The following is an 18,617-nucleotide window of genomic DNA, read 5'->3' on the forward strand; positions in this document are numbered from 1 at the left end:
AATGTTCCTTGGCAGAAACAGCGTGTGGTTCTCAGTACAGGTAGACACAGGGGTTGGCCCAATAAGGTTCGGTGGCAGGATTTAGTACATTACTGGAAGTTATCAAAGATCTCCCACTATTGGAATCACAGAACCAGCATCTGTCAATACTATCATTCCCCTGTCCTAACTTACTCCTATAGCCAATTTTTCCACTTTCTATTTAACTTGCCAGTAGCATTGTAAGCCTTCTGCCATGATGTAAGTTTGGTAGTGCCAAATGGGGTCGATAAACCGGTACACTTAAATTGTGACCGTTTGACTCATAGACACTTGATAGATGTGTTTTGGGGCTTCATTCATTTCCTCTGATGATGAACTTTATCATTGTGTTGTGTACAGTATTACAATTCAGGGTGAAACCGTGCGGCTCTTACCACAGCACAGTGCATTATTATTAAATTACAGGGCCTTCGATTGGTCAGTTTAGGTTCAGTATATGAGATTCTATCATAATGCAGAAAAGAAAAGAAATGCATAGATTTTGACAAAATAATTCGATTTCTAGACATTTTAGAAAAGGTTTCAAAAGGTTAATAAAATGGCCGGTAGGAAAACTGAAAATACCGATTTTTTGGATTGCATTCACGGGTATGCGAACCGGAAGGCAAAATACAGTGGTTCTACTAATACCCGCGGTATACCGTTTTCACCCCTAATTACAATTTTACCATATGAATATTAATCTTACATAATAACAAATTCTATTGCTGCTCTATTCAAGAGGAAAACAATAATTTTTCCTTATCCTGACTCATGCTCTTTTTGCTTGTCTTCTTCTTCTTCTTGAACATAGTGGAACACTTGTATCTCCTTATTTGAAGCTCCCTTCAAAATAAAATCACTAATTGGTACTCACCACGAGTTGCTCCCCTTTGTCTCCCCTGGCGGAAAAGGTGTAAGCCACCCTCTGGCCATGTGCTTCACTCTCTCCTTCTTAGCCCAGTGAGCAGGATGTGAGAGCCTTGTGTCTCCTTACACACATATCCTTTGATAATCTCTTAGTTTTACCTCTCATAGGTTACTATAGAGGTATAGCTAGTATCCTTTACTATTTGTATTGATTAATTATCGTATTTCTACTGTTTATTCCGTGTATTACGTGATTGTTCAGCTAGCTTTACGTTCATGAAAAATCTATAACGATTTGTAGATTACGTTTTCTGCCTCCGATCCACATGTAATATGCCCTAGTTGTTCTCGCCCGTGTCGCGTTTAATTCCGTTGCAGTTACTGCATTAATTTATCTCATTCTGCATTTAATAAATATCATCTTTGCGTCTTAAGGCGTGCTGCAGATAGATCACGCATAAACAAAGGGCAAAACATGGCAGAGAGTCAGATATTCCTTCCAGTCAGCTGCTAGCGTCGACCCTCTCCGTCTGGTGTTCTGCTAGAGACCCCTGCGGCAGAGGAGCGTGGACGCATGATCCGTTACCTCGAAGAAAGCGACCGGCCTCCCCAGACATCCCGTCATTGCAGACTAAGTCTAAAGAGGGCCTCGCCGTGCGAATCTCAGCATGCCAGATTGAGGACACCCAGGGCAGCGCCAGACTTCCAAAGGGAAATCTACGAAGACAGCAAGAACTTTCTCAGCCGAGATCGTTCCAGCAGCAGAGTTGGGCCTCTCACGATGATCAGCCGATAATCATCCCGACTTACGGCAGAAGAAGGCGACGGTGTCAGCGACTGTGACTTCTGCAGAGATCTCCATGCAGCCTGATGCCTCTACACCCGGCGTCAGGCGTCATTGATGTGAACCCCATCGCAGAAAAGGCGCCCGGCGACTTCGCCTAGATCATCCCAGAAGACATGATGCGGCAGATTATGAACATCATGGAGGACCACTACAAACTGCGCATGAAGCAGGGTCGAGCAACCAGCGAAGGCTCCAGCGTGGACAGCACCCAGAGGCACCCCCGTCAGCGTAGCAGCCAAGGCGATGTCACCTTCGCTGGCGAAGGAAGTCCGCACCACCTTGACGAAGGACCTAGATGTACAGCAGCCTTGGCGAAGGCCTTAGCGGGAGAGATCATCACCATCTTCGATTTCATCTCTAGATATGGACTCAGACCATCAGACATCACGGAAGCCTTGGCGAAGGTCATATCATCGATCCCCGGACGGGGACGCAAATGAAGCTTAGCGAAGGCATTCGAAGAAAGGACATATGATTCAGATCTTCATCGTCTAGAAGAACATCGAGGGACTGCGAAGAGCAGCGAAGCTATCAAGCATTCACCTCACAAGTCTCGAGAGAAGATCATCCCATAGGCGATCTCCACTCCGTTCATCACCAGGTCGATCACCCATCAGATCTCCACATAGAAGCACAAGTCAACTAGATGCCACAAACCTCATCAGATATACAGACAGCTACACGAAGTCGAAGAGCATCTACAATTTATTAATGATGATGGTTTTGAGGATGATGGAGGAATCATATTTTCTGATGCAGAGATCACGGTATTGGATGGTCAATAACCTAGATCTCACATCACCATCTAAAAGTGGCAATACAGCTCAGGCGTATTTGATGAAGGAAGATGATCCAGATGCAATCACTCTACCCCGATCGACCCGATTAGCGGCAGTGCCACAGAATCTAGATGCAGCTTTCCAGAAAGCTCACGAAAGTTCAGATACCACATCTACCCAACTTTCAAGCCAAGAAGTTCTCCGCGCTAACATGGACTCCTTCTACAAGGCCCAGGACATCGATGAGAACTATAAGATCATCAGCGATGTAAAGAACAAGATTTACAAGATGGATGATGATGGCAAAAGAGTTGGCTCATATAGAAACCATGGCCGAGGCATTATGTTCTTTGGGTTAAATAGATCTAGGGCGATCAATGAGACTCTTATTACTAGATTCGGGATTCCACGGCGGCGGAAGATGATAGAATGATTTATTCTGCCTTACTTATGCAAAGAAAGATCAGCAGTTTTTAGCGGATCATCTTACATCTGTTTCAGCAGCACTGACCTTAGCTCGTCGTCAAGGCCTCCTGCGCCTCCTGTAATTGGGGAGAACTTTACAGCCCACTTTATACAGCCCGTGGTGCGACAACATCCATCTTTGGCGGAGAAATCGACAAGATTAAGCCAAAAGGAAGTCTCTAAGGATTCCAGGGGAAGTCCTTATGATTAGATCGATGGACACACTAGCCAAGCGTCATTCGTCAGACTTCACAAAGATACTCAGGCAGATCTAAGTTCACGGGCCTACAAAGAGCAAAGAGACAGGAAGATAGCCAGCTCTAGAGGTAAAGATTCTTTTTAAATTAAGCCCATATGGCAACTATAGGGAGGATCAGGAAGAGGCAGGACGCAGAGGTTCCACTTAATTATAGGCAGCTGAAACACAGGTTGAGCGACTGGAGTCTTCCACCCCCAGCCGTTCCAGTACAACCAACTCAAGTGGGTGGGCGCCTCCAACTACACCTGGGAAAACTGGGGAATACTGCAAGATCCTTCGTCTCCAACATTATTCAACACAGTTTACGTATCCCTCTACAGGACAAGCCTCCGCTGACAATCAAACCCCCCAAGTTCGATTTACAAGTGCCAACAACTACCAAGATAAAGAGGCTGTCTCATCCTCCCTATCCAAACAGGCCATAGAAGTAATAGATCAAGCAAGCGTCGAGACCAGGTTTCTACTCCCCAGTTTTCCTGGTTCCCAAGAAAACTCCCGCGAGGAGAAATACAGACTCATCTACAACATGAGCTTTTCAGCAAGAACTATCTCACGCAAACCACGAGAAGTTTAAGCATGATACATTTACCTCGGATTCACGCCAGATGATTAGATCCTATGGACTACATGGGCAGCATAGATCTACAGGATGCCTACTTGCATCCCATTCATCCCGATTCCAGGAAATACCCTCGATTTACTCTAGAAGGGCTACATTACCAGTGGAAAGTACTCCCATTGAATATCATCAGCCCCTGTACTGGCTATTCCGAGGATAGCGAAGCCGATTATCAAATTTCTACATGCGTCAAAGGGAGCTCGCATAGTCGTTTTTACCTACGGCGGCCCGGGGATACAAATAGATCAAGATCCACTCGTCTCAAACTACAGTTAAATTACATCCATAAAGAAGCTACACACAACTAGGTTGGTTAGTAAACTTACATAAGTCGGACCCTAGTACCATCGCCGAGACCTACAGTTCCTAGGTATTAGATTCATCACAAATCATAACCGTATGATATGGTACCAGAAGACCGTTGGCTCAAGATACAACAGACCATTCCACCAGCTCTACTCTCTCCGTTACCACTCGCGACAATGGCAGAGCCTGCTAAGGTCTTCTCACATCAGCCCAAGACATGACTGTCACAGGCAGATTACAGTTCACGTCCCCTACAGGTCCTCATCAAGCATCTCAGCGATGTACAACCATTCCAGTCTACCGAAACATCTCAGACCACATCTACTATGGTGGACCAAGAAGAAATCGAATGTCTGCGAAGGGATTTGTTTAGCAGAGCAGGAATACAAAACCATCTGTATGTAGGCAGCGTCACTCCAAGGTTGGGGGCTCATCTCACCAACCACCGCGATATCAGGGTTATGGAATCAGCAAAGAATGCAAACTCCATATAAACAGTCTAGAAATGGCTGTAATCAAGCGCCATTCTACATTTGGAGCACATTTCTACAAAATCTGCAGCCCTAATGATCCATACAGACAATTCGACAGTGGCGTTCTACATAAACAAGCGAAAGGCTCAAGCGAGATCGATGAACCTTTTGAACCTAAACTTTCAACTGTTGATTTAATACAAGATCTAAATCTACATGTCAGAGCAGTGCACATTCCAGACCAGAAATATACTAGCAGGCTCTCTCTCGGCCTCATCTACCATCACCGACAGAGTGGATGATCAACGAGGAAATTTTGCACAGATAATCAAGCAATTAGGGCGCCGCTAATAGACCTATTAAGCCGCAGCGATTCAACAATCAGCTACCGACATTAGGTGTCACCAGTCCCAGACCCCCCAAGCGGGCAGCGAGGGCGGCTCTAAGTCTATCATGGGAAGGCCTCGAAATGCGTCTGGCGTTTCCGCCCGCCAGCAATAATACCTCAAGTATTACAGAAAATCAGACAAACACAGAGCCTACAACTCACTTTTGGTACAGCCCTACTGGCCGGCCAGAGCGTGGTTTCCCATACTAATTCAAGAAATCGGTCAACCAACACTGGAGCTACCCAAAGCGCATAAACCTGTTAATTCATCCTCACACCAAACAAGTGCGAGCCCAGCAATGTTCCAACTACTGCGTATGGACTGTATACAAATGTGTTTAAACAAGAGAGGATATTCTGCCAGAGTGACAAAGCAGTCAGCTTGCCATACGTTACTCAACTTCGTGGCAATGCGGCGACAAGTGGCACAGTTTGAAAATTATGCAACAAAGAAAGGGTTTACAGCAAGGAGAGGCTTCCACAACCTCAAGTGGCAGACTATTTGTGTTACCTCGCCAAAACAAACATTTAAAAGGTTCAGCGATATCAACATATCTTGCAGCTTAGCTCTGTAATCACCATGAGAGCGGGTGTCAAATTGACCAACCAAGATCTCCAGAGTTACTGGCCTTACTCTGAGCTTTCGATTGGAGGACCAAAGCGGAAGTTCCGCGCCCACAGGATCACAGATGTAGTGTTACAACACCTCACGGTGAGTCTATGAACCACTTGGAATCGACAAACTTTGAATTTCTCTCACAGAAACATTGTTTCTGCTATGGCATGCTAGCCACAGCAGCAAGAATGTCTGAAATTCAGCTCTGGATTAGAGAGAGGATACAGTTTGATGACAATCATAACACAGCGCACCTCGGATTAAGATGGGATTTCATTGCAAAGAATCAACTGCCAGGTCCAACCAGACAGATTATTCCACATCCGGCTATCCTCTATTCTCGGATCACAAGATACACAAGACCTATCACTGTGTCGGTAAAAATGCTCAAAGTTTATTTCTGACGATCCAAAACAAGGAGAAGATTTCTCAAGCGTTTATTCATCCCATTATAAGCCTCTACGAATCAAACAGAAGTGTCACGGACCTACAATATCTATTTGGATAAGGACTGTCATTCTCCGTGCCTACAAGGCAGCAGGCTTGGACCCACCAACAGCATCAAATCCACATGAGATCAGGGGCACTGGCCTCTACCCTAAAGCCCTACCGCGGTAACTGTTCCTTGAACTACGATTATGGAAGGATGCTATTGGAAATCTAACATGGTATTTGCTAATCACTACCTAAGAGACATCACTACAGAAGATGTCTCTGGCATTCATTTGGGGACCACTGGTCCACCGGCTCAACAACTGACAGTCCCTACGTAGGCGTTAAAATATTAGCCTCACAAGATTAATATGTATTTTATACATATCATCTAGCTTATAACTCTAAGGAGTTTTAGGGGCTGTATATATGTTCAGCTTAAGTATTCTACCTTAAGCATATACTTGGATATAGTCAATTTCAATTACCTCTATCAGAGTCACCTATATATATATATATATATAATTTATATGTATTGTTCAATATATTCATAATGTAATTCCCTTTAATGGCTTTATATAGCCTATGGTTTCTTTATACAGGAAACATCCTAAATCTAAGGCTTCATGAAGTTCAGTAGGGAGATATTACAGTATATCTATACAAAATCACTAATTATAAATCCAAAGTATTCTGTTACCCACCTCCGTTCCATTAGAGGATGCTACAAACAAAGAGCATGAGTCAGGATAAGGAAAATATGTAATTTTTAGAGTAAAATTGATATTTTATACTTATCCTGACTCATGAGGTCAACTTTCCCTCCATCCTCCCCACATAACACTTTGGATTTCCCTGTAAAATTCAAGTGTTGGGCTAAGCTAAATCAGGAGAGAGTGGAGCACATGGCCAGAGGGTGGCGACACCTTTTCCGCCAGGGGAGACAAAGGGAGCAACTTCGTGGTGAGTACCAATTAGTGATTTTATTTTGAAGGGGCTTCAAATAAGGAGATACAAGTGTTCCACTATGTTAAGAAGAAGAAGACAAACAAAGAGCATGAGTCAGGATAAGTATAAAATATCAATTTTACTCTAAAAATTACATTTGGTACTTTTGAGGAATTACTCTTTTCAACACTTTGACTTTCAATAATATTTCAGCATGCTATTTTCAATTTTTAAACATGATAATTGTTGATACTGAAGTTAAATTTCTGTTACCTTCTTCCGTGATATCTGTATGTAGCAATATAAACCTCATGAAGCCATTTATCTGTGATTTGGAAGTTGAGGGAAGATACATTCAGTATGTAGTTGACAAAGTTGATGTTGCAAGTGAAAAGCTGGAGAAATATATAGTGTATTGGATGATGTATTGGGCGGTACATTGTGTATTGGATGGTACATTGTGTATTGGGTAATTTGAACCATACTTGTATTTTTGCCCTGTTCATTTACAATCTGTCATCAAGCTCTAAATCTGTGTCTTTGAAATGTCACGGGTATAATCAAGCTGAGTGTATGCTATCACGGCATATCTGCATTATGGCGATGTACAGCCTGTCGTATTAAGCTATACAGTGTATCGCGTATGGCGATGTACCGCCGCATGATGTATGGCTATCGCCATTATCACGTATGGCGATACAGGGGTGGAAATAACTCATTGCCCGGCGTCCGAGTCCAGTGTTTTTCAGTCAGGCAAGCAAATTTGTATATCAGCTGTTCAATGTCCAGTTGACTTTCCAATGTTAATTTATGTTGTTTATTCAAAACTCAAATCGTCGGACGGTATAGAGGAAAAATTATCGGGGCAGAGTGATTTTACATGTGCCACTGTACCCGGTGTACAGTAGCAATTTTAAAGTTATTTCCACCCTGCACTATACAGCGTATCAGGTATGGCTATACAATGTAGCGTATGGCTCTGTATGCCATTATTATGTATGGTGCTATATCGCGTATCGGGTATAGCACTATACGAGAAGTATCCGCATTATGGCTATGCAGTATGGCTCTGTACTCTGTATTATGTATGGCACTATAGGCCATATCAGGTATGGTGTTAAAATAGTGTATCATGTATGGCACTATATAGACCCATACATGACTGGGGAAACAATCATGTGCCTGATGACCTTATCATAGATCTGTTTCTCAGTGTCCCAGCTTGTGAAGTTTTGTCTGGGAGTGACAGTGGATTGAGAGTTTTTGACAATGAGATACAACTGCTGAAGTTTGAAAAGTGCATTTTGTGAGCTGGGAATTTCTTTTCATTATAAGCTAAATATTTTGTGTTTGTAATGTAAAATGTTTGCCTTGTTTTTTATTGAAGTTGGTAACATCCTATTCAATATTGGAATCCCTGGAATATTTCCAGAAATCATGCTGTCCATCACCCTCAACCATTTATCATTTCATATTCTAAAATTTTATCACAAGGCATCTATCAATATCGAAATGTACTTACCCATCAGGCTAATTTTGTTTCAACTGTTTTACTATTTCAACTATGTCATTGGCTCTCTGATGCAAGGACTTCAAATCCTGTCTGTATTGTTAAAATCAAGGATCAATCCTATCACAGCTGGGACCCAGAGAATGATGATAGGCAGGTGTCTGTGTTGTTAAACTCCCAGGATCAATCCTATCACAGCTGGGACCCAGAGAATGATGATAGGCAGGTGTCTGTGTTGTTAAACTCCCAGGATTAATCCTATCACAGCTGGGACCTAGAGAATGATGATAGGCCAGATTGTCTGTGTTAGATGAGATGGAGCTGCTTGTGTTATTAACATCTATCAAGGACTTTTAGGTACTGAGAGTGGAAGAAGAATCGGTCCAACATGGAGCCCTTCTTGTGTTGGTTCCTCATTTTTCAGCTTTATCACTATGTTTGATCGATACACCATTGTATTTGAGACTTTCATTGTTGCATGTTTGACTGACATGAAAACTACCTTGCCTGTTAATGTTAAACAGGTTTTCTGACATATTTCACATGTTGGCGTTGTGGGAGCAGATGGATAATTTAGAAAATGTGCCTCTTTGACTTTCTAACCTCGAATCATGCTTCTTTTCTCAATCCAAGTATTTATTGATGTTATCTTGTTTTATTTTGATAAGGCCTAAAAAAAAGCTTGTGGTTCGATTTCCCGACCGACCCTAAATATTCCCGCTGAGCCTAACAATTTTACTCACCACATAATAAATTAAATTTATTTTCTGACACATGAGTAATGTAAAATATTTTTTCAAAAAAACCAAACCCCTACCTACCTACCCTAGTTCTGAAATGTAGGAAATCGGAACCACAACATTTATTTTTTGGGGGCCTAATGCTTCTAATGTTCAGTCTTGTGAAAATCCTCACAAGAGCAAAGAGTGCAAGGGAGATAACTCTTAAGATTCAAATTGGCTTGCACTGTGGTGAGACTTTAAATTGTTGAGTGTTATGTTATATTCAAGTTGTATTATCTAATGACAGATGTTATATCCTTTTGAAAGAATTTATTTATAATTACCATTAATTATTAATACTTTATTCAGATTTGTGTGTTTTCAGAGTTAACAATGTTGAGGTCTCACAACTTTTCTGGGGATGAGAATGAATATGAGTGAAAAAAAGGAGAATGAGCGAGGTTCTTTGGGGTCTAGTTAATCGAAACAAGATAACATCTATCATTATTGAGCCCAGCGCAGTCAAGTCCACGGATCCGTGGGAAAATTCTCATCCCTGGTTTTAACAGATGCTTGGCGTTATTACATGGTGAATCTGTGGGGACATGATGGTTTCATTATAATCTAGATGTGGGAATGTTTATTTATTCACAATATTTTTTATCTGTACAGAAATTAACTTGTAATCAATTTATCTTGTCATAAATACTCTATATTGTTACCATGGTTACAAGCATGAACTGCAGATATATTTGATGGGATTAGCACATGAATAGATAGAGCAAATGGAATGATACTTAGTTGGGAGAGTTGTATATTGTATTTGTACCCAGATATGATACAGTGTGTTTTGTTGGTGTATGGTGTATCCCCAACATGTGAGATGATACAAGGTGTTTGGAAAATCGCGCTTTTCTGTGGAAAATGATTTTCCATTATCGACAATGTCCAAAATATTTGTCTCCCGTGAATAATGTTTGTTGCCAGTTGTTCCGAATTATTATGTTATTATCTTGTATTTAGGGTTAGTTTTGATGTTACTTTCAATGGTGTTAAGTTACACATTGTTTCAGTGTTAAGTTACACATTGTTTTAGTGTTAAGTTACACATTGTTTTAAACTGAACCTGATTCTGGTAAATGAAATGACACAAATAGGTAATCTAGTCAGTATGAACCTTGTGTTGATTTAGCTTTTGTTGAGGCATCTTAGAAAAGAAGATATATTCAGAAAATGATACATATTAAAACTATTTTAGATTATTGAATCCATTTTAGTCAATGGTGCCAGTTTGCTGAGGAGGATGGTTAGCATATTTTGCATGACAGAAACATAGTTTTGAATTCATATTTGCTGTGATTATGTTTCTAGGCTTGTTCTACACCATGTCTACAACAAGCATCACCTGGCTAGCTATTCGAGAACATTCATAGCCCTACAAACTTCTTAAGCCCATTCTTAACACATTGGCTCACGATCAAAATTAAGAATACTTACGACTACTGAGCGTTTCAAGAATAAGGGCCCTGGCTAGCTATTCGAAACATTCATAGCCCTACAAACTTCTTAAGCCCATTCTTAACACATTGGCTCACGATCAAAATTAAGAATACTACGACTCTGAGCGTTTCAAGAATAAGGGCCCTGGCTAGCTATTCTCGAAACATTCATAGCCCCTACAAACTTCTTAAGCCCATTCTTAACACATTGGCTCTGATCAAAATTAAGAATACTTACGACTCTGAGCGTTTCAAGAATAAGGGCCCTGGCTAGCTATTCTCGAAACATTCATAGCCCTACAAACTTCTTAAGCCCGTTCTTAACACATTGGCTACGATCGAGTTAAGAATGCTACGACTACTGAGCGTGTCAAGAATAAGGGCCCTGGCTAGCTATTCTCGAAACGTCAGAGTAGCCCTAAGAACTTCATAAGCCCATTCTTAACAATTTAGCTCACGATCAAAGTTAAGAATTCTTAGAGAATCTAACGCTTTTAGAATAATGCTCTTAAACAAGCCTGCAGCTGGGCTCTCGACCCTCATCATACCAACATGCCTTGATGTCTTGAATACTGTTTAAAGCCAGAATGAACTCAACATATTTTCTCTCTTTTATCATAGTTTTGGGTGATCGCAATGAATAAACATGTTTCAATTTCAGAAGATCAAGATGACACATGCACTCATCGAACAGTTGTATATCATTAGGCAGGGCTTCGATTATAAGGAAGTGAAACCTAGTTGCACTCAAGTGCAACCTTAGTTGATGTCCTTGTTGCACCAAGTAAAACAGGTTGCACCTGTGCTGAGTTTAAAACTATATATCATGCTGGAGTTTTGATATTAATGATTTAGACCATCATTATAACAAATTATTCTGGTTTATATAGATCATTTTATTAATTCATAAAAATTCTGTCACTGTCTGTGTAGGCATCACAGTCATTACTTCAAGCCAGTTCATCATTTTGTTTTCATCTGATTTCTGTGTTCGCTGAACAGCAAAATATTATCATGCACTGAGTGCAAGTTCATATTAGATTGCATGGTGCAGATTCAAGTTGCGATGGTTCTAAATATACTCCCCGTCAAAAGTTTCAACTCACTAGTGTAAATGTAGCCACGTACTTAAGTCAACTTAAATTTTGCATAATTTTCCATACTGTTTAAAGGTACTGTTTACACATGAACTAATGTATGGTAAAAAAAAAATTGTAACGTTGAAGGGACTATTGTCATGGGTTAAAAAAATGATGAAACTGAGTGAAAATTGGTGAATTTTTAACGAGATTTTACACAACACAGTTGTTCACATGCTTGATATTTGCTTATGCTTTTTAGTTATTTAATGCATGATTCTCATGCAATTCATTTGAATAAAGTTTGCAGTTGGTTCCCCAAAGTTAGTGGAGAAATTCATCTTCGATGTCACCACACATATTAGTGAGTGCTTTAAGCGAGTCTAAACTTTTGACGGGTAGTATATTAAATCGAGCCCTGTTAGGTTGATTCCCGGAGGCAGCAAGTTTGTATCAGTATTTGTATCGAGATCTGCATATCTCAGAACCACAGACTCATTGGGAGCCCTGTGCTCTCCACACAAGCTTTATCGCTAATCATGAATGCATTTAGATTTATTTTCGTTGCTGTATAAGAATGTATATTTGTTTTCAGCATGGTTATATTTAACTGGATGTTTTTGATTGTGTTGATGTGATGATATTTGAGTAGACCTGTGATGGTGTATTTTAGGAGGTAAATGTTTTGATGTGCCTCACATTATTAAGCGTTTCTATTTTGTCAGCTGGTGGGTTTGTAGTTTGACAGTTTTATTCTAGTGTTTGATCCAGAAATAAGAGGGGTATAAAGATTCATGAGTATTAGATGTACTGAAAGTGATACATTTGTTGTCATAGGAACAGAAAGGCTTCAGCTATTGGGTTACAATATTATTTGTTTTCCTGTCTTCCATCACTGCCCTAATACTTTTCTATTTTCGACAGAACAGTTCAAATTTTTTGAAAGTTTATGAAACTAATTTAGGTGATTATTCAAAAGAACTCCATATCTGTTGTGGGCTTCCCTGCTGATGCCTTGATTCTATTAGACCTGAAACAGATTGGTGGTCAAGTCAGTATTACCAAAGTGTTACAAACACATACACACATGCATGCATGAATAAATATACACTGACTTACATAACATACAGACACACATGCATACCAAAGTGTTGCATGCATGCATGCATGCATACATACATATATTAGGGATGCCACGATACATAGATGAGAATCTAAAATGTTGACATGGACAATTATGAAATATTATCTATTAATGTTCCAAATGTAACTAAATTTACGCAATAATGCCACCAAAATAGGTATCATGATACGTATCGAATCATGACATGGGTATGGTGATATGTTTGATTCATGAAACTTATGTATCGTGACATCCCTAACAAACATGCATGCATACATGCATACATACATACATACATACATACATACATACATACATACATACATACATACATACATACATACATACATACATACATACATACATACATACATACATACATACATACATACATACCAAGGCTGCCTGAATGTATAGATTTATGATCGAATTTCCATCTGTGAGTGTTTAACCTTGACCTTGACCTACAAAACTCAGCATCTGAGGATCCCCATTACTCACAAAATAGAACTGTTCTGCAAAGTAATGAAATGATGAGTGTGCTGAAACTTTATAAAAAAATCTAACTGGAACCTAATATTTCTTGTCAAGAATTTAGTACGTTTAATATTATTGTGATGAATGATATTATTTCTTCTTCCGTTCTGAACGTTTTGAAAAATGTTTTAATTACAGGAACGTAGAATTTTGCACAATGTTATTTTGCTTCCCATGGGACGCATTATACACTTTTCTGTCCATTCAGTCTTTTGCGTACTGCAAAAAGCAAGTACAACTCTGTCGCTTTAAACCCTGATTAGATCTGCTTCCAGTTGTGTGTTTACATAACCTACATCAATTGTCAACCATCAAAGATTCATTAGAAATGTGAAAACATCGGATACCTGCATAATATTCTCACACGTGCCATAGCATCATCATTCATTGGGTCCTTCGAGACTGTGTGTGTACTGCTACATGAATCTTTACACTCCTACATTCTGGGAGAAGAAATGTGGTTTGCTGATAATCATTCTTCCAAAATCGGTTTGATTTTAGAATCACAAGAAATCAAACTTCAAATCAACATCTTGAATATCATCTGATTTGATTCATTGTTTTATCAAACATCTGTCATGTTCAGTTACTGCTCAAACTACAACAGATTTTTACAAGTCTTTTGTAACAAGTGTGTATGTATTTTTGTTCTGATCGGAATATAGCTGGTGCTTTGTTTCAATTCTCATTAACATTTCTCGTGACGTTGACTTACTTTTGTGTCGATATATCTTTGTAAGAGCATATGGTATTTTATTTTAGTACATTGGACAAACTAAACAACCATTCAAGGGTTATAGAAAAAGTGACTTCCACGTATCTAGTGCTATTTCAGATCATTCTCTTTGACTGCTGTGGACATTCATGTGTTTATGTTGAGGTTAGAATTGCTGGATGGAAGACTTTTAGGGCCATTTGTTTCTAAGATGCTAAGTTATCATTTCAATCTAAATGCTGATATTTGAAATTTCTAATAATCATCTTAGAATTTGAAGATAAGTATCATATATTACCGTGGACCTAAAATAGGTAAGAGTTTGAGATTTGATCTTGAAATTTCAAAAAGAGAAAGTTTTAATTTCCAATATAATGATGTTGAAATTTGATATTTTCACTTACTCTCTTGGAAGCTTTAGTTAACATATCTTGAAATTTCAGGAAAACATTTTACAAACAAATTGCCCTCAAAGGGTTCTGGCATGGCAGTGAGTGGTTCCTCATCGATTGAAAGTAACAGAAAGGATCCATTCATCTTCGTTATGTTCATATGATAGAGAATGTATCTCGAATACTTTACGCAGAAACTGTTCATGACACAGATGTGACACCTTTTGCTTACAGGTTACTGATTTGGGTTGCAAAAAATCATTTTAGTGGCATTTTTACAAATCATAAAGAACTGTCGATTAGAGAATAACATAATCCAGGGCTTGTTTGGATCCTTTGTAAATAGGAATTCTAACATCATACAAGAGCATTTCAGTATGGTAATATAAAAAATTCACTTCACCAATACAGCCTAATATTTTATTCAATGTGGACTTTAATGGGCTTTTTTTAATTATTGTATTATTTGAGAGGTCTTAGGACCCATAAAACAAGCAAAAAGGCCTTATGATTGGAAAATGTTTTGCTGAACAGTTAACTTAGAACAAAATGATGATGTATCAATAACAGCTCAATGTCTACAGCTTTAAGCACTGGTTTTATGGAATCTGTAAAACCAATTGATAAAAAATATTAGTGTATCAGTATCAGCTAAATTATTATAGCCTTTCGGCTCTGATTTTATAAAAATAATCTTAACCCCCAAAAAAAGGACAAGTTACCTCAGTGATATGTGAATTGATTGAGCCAGTTTTAAATTGATACTTATTTTGTTTCTAAAAGTTGTTTCTCAGTTCCTATTGAAAGTTCTGGGTCATTTCCCGTGTAGGCTACAGTGACATGAAAACTTGGGCCCTGTTTCACAAAGCTATCAGTAGTGCTACGACTGTCGTACCTCCTGTACTGTAGCTTGGAGTGTTTACTTCCTTAAATGTTTTAACTGAAACTTGTTTTGAATGATGTTATCTGTGAACGACTCACAAACTCATTGAGGCATTTTTCTTCCCCTTTATTCTAGATTTATTTGCTTATTTTATATATATATATATCAATTGATCAGAACTGATTGCATTGTGTGTGATAATTGTTCTTTTTTAAAAGGTTTCTATATAGACAAAGTGTGCTCTATAGCTTGACTTAATCAAACCTGTTATGAATTATCATTCTGTGCTGAATTGCAGAACTAATGTAGTCTATGAAATAGAATTCATAGTGTATAATGGTAATAATTTTGTGATTTTCTTGCATTTGGAGTTCAGGGCATTTTTTCAATATGTCTAGAAAAATTGCAAATATTATTGAAATATGAAATAAGATATGACATGAATATATTATATAGAATATATATATTTTTTAACAAATGAAAAATATGTTTTGGCTTGAGATTGACATATTTTAGCAGAATACATCTATCTATAACAGCACAAAACAACTTTGTTGCATCAATTTAGTATAGGCTTGTATCATTAATATGGAGTTGTCATAGATTTATTGTCTCAATATTCACGGATGTTTAGTATACTCTTAAAATCGTGGATGAATGTATCTAGTGTTCTTTACGGTTTCTCACACAAGGTATTTTCACATAATCAAAAATATCTAATTGTGAATGTTGGTAGTTGCTATTATATTATAAGATTTAATGTTTTTGTCCCCAAATGTTTGGTGTGGTTTTCCCACCTGATTAATTATTTCCTTGGAGTAGAGACAGAGGTGCTGTAGCTCACCCAGTAGTAAACCTTGGAATAATGGGCTTGCCTTGGAAGGGAAGATGTTCAACCAGTATGTATGCTAAGAGGGAAGATTTCCACTTTGTTTCAGGGAAACCATTTTTCTCCCAATATTTTTCAGCATTTTTTACATAATTTGTACTAGACTTTTTCTCTTGCCATAAGGTTGGTACAGTTCTTATTCACCAATATCACTACTGCAGGGATTAGAAATTTCTATGAACTTTCGAGTTGCAGTATAACATCATTTTCTACAGCAAAATCCTTGGGATATTCAAAGAGGTTTTATGTAGATCATATCATGCATCACAAGTGATATCAATATGATTTTTTGTGGGTAACCAAAAGACTGAGAGTCAGTCTCCATCTGAACGGGACATTGTTTATATAGCCAGATCCTGAAGTGAGGACTGTGAAGAGTGCCATATGAAGGTCTGGGTTCTGCTTGGCTATCATAGATTGTCCCTAGCCAGAAAATAGTAACACTTTCATAGGACTAGTACAGAATCAAAGGGAATTTAGCTATCCAGTTACATGCGAGGAAGAAATTGTAGGACCCACTTCTTTCTGAGAGGTTTCTGGTTTGATTCTTGCTCTACAAGAAAATTGATGATTCTAATAAATTTAAGTAAAGAACTACCAAGACCAGAATTTAGAAGCTCCTCTTGAACAAGCATGACGGCAAAATATGTAAGCTGTTTTTTGCAGGTGGTGACTAAGATTTGAAAGTTTGCCTTTCATAACACTGAAAAGTAATAATTATTTCTGTGGTTTTCCTAGATGATTAGCGTCAATTGAAATGCCTAGTAACCCTATGACCCACATTATCTAACTTGGTTATTTTATAGCACTTATCAAGTCTTATGTACTGGTTATTTTCTCTAATAATGCTGATTTGTTGATTATATATTTTTACTAGTTCATTTGAGGTATTTGAGCTGCGCTTCCATTTCGGAATGGAAGTCTCTCTAGTTTTCTTCTGAGTATGATTAACACTAATGGACTGAGGAATTATACATTTGACTTTTTTAAAATGTTGGAATTATTTGTTTTTAATTGACATAAACAATTTACATTATGGTGTATATGTTCACAGATCTTTTTTTTTCCCTCAAGACAATGAATTAAACTGAAGTGATACTTGAACATGCATGTTCAGTTACAGCTGCTAGATGGGAAATAAGTGGAAATTCTTACCTTATATGAATGTGGTGCCATCTGTTGAGGATCTTCTTTCACATGTGAGATTGTGAAGGGAATATGTGGCACAGAAATTACCACCAGCGTGTGAAGCATGAAAGTGATCTTGACAGGGGGTGTGTCAAGGTTAGCTGCCTTCCTTATTGTAGCTGACCCCTGGTATACGGATCAGGTATAAGTAGGCACTTAAATCTCTGTATCAACCTCCATGGCAATGAGTAGAGACAGATATTTGCATACATTAAACAGTGAATAATTGTCACTCATATTTGGAGTTCTGTGTGTGGTTGTTGTGTATGAAACTCCTAATTATATATCCCAATGACAATCGGGAAATATAACTTTCCTTGAGTGGGAAGAAGATCGTGTCTGGTATGTAATGTTCAGACTATTTTGTTTTAGTACTTCCAGTAATCACTGCTGAATTTGTCCGCTGTAAAGGAGCTTTGGTGACATCATTTTGTTGCTTCATGTAAGCATAGTAATGTTCACATTGAGGTTTTCATTTGGATTTTCATATTTATGGTTCTGTAGTGTTCTGGGAGTACATTCCACATGCAATCCACGGTTTTAGAATTACTGGTATTAGAATTTTTATGAAGTGAATTTAGTTGTCAGTTGTTTTAAAAATATACTTATCTTGCACGAATTCATGGGTAGACTATGTCCCCAATACTCTTAAAGATGGTTTTCGTAAATGACTGCTAACGGTACCGAATTGGTCAGGGAATAAACCACCAACTTTTGGATTGTGTGAAATAAAACTACCAATGTGTGGTATTAACCACTGTCGTCTGGAATAAACAGTTTACTTCTCTCATGCTTGAATGTCTGGAGATAAACTACCAACGTCTGGAATGAACTACCAACTTATGGATTTTCAGGAATAAACTACGCAACATCTGGGATAAACTACCAACGTCTGGAATGAAGCTACCAACATCTGGAATAAACTACCAGCATCTGGAATAAACAACCAACGTCTGGAATATACAACCAATGTCAGACAGAAGCTATCAACATCTGGAATAAACTATCAACATCTGGAATAAACAACCAACGTCTGGAATAGGCTTACCGTCTGCAG

General features: G+C 38.6%; 1 long non-coding RNA gene across 1 annotated transcript; it reads right to left on the bottom strand.

The window, feature by feature from the left end:
- Window positions 1-12,752: 12,752 nt before the first annotated feature.
- LOC124268120 lies at window positions 12,753-13,002 on the bottom strand. Its single transcript, XR_006896207.1, has 2 exons — window positions 12,917-13,002; window positions 12,753-12,847 (listed from the first exon to the last, which is right to left on the bottom strand). It is a non-coding gene; the product is annotated as an uncharacterized LOC124268120 (long non-coding RNA).
- Between the last annotated feature and the right edge of the window lie 5,615 nt (window positions 13,003-18,617).

The sequence above is a fragment of the Haliotis rubra genome, unplaced genomic scaffold (genome assembly GCF_003918875.1).
Source record: "Haliotis rubra isolate DU_JTF1 unplaced genomic scaffold, ASM391887v1 Scf1362, whole genome shotgun sequence".
NCBI classification, from domain to species: domain Eukaryota; kingdom Metazoa; phylum Mollusca; class Gastropoda; order Lepetellida; family Haliotidae; genus Haliotis; species Haliotis rubra.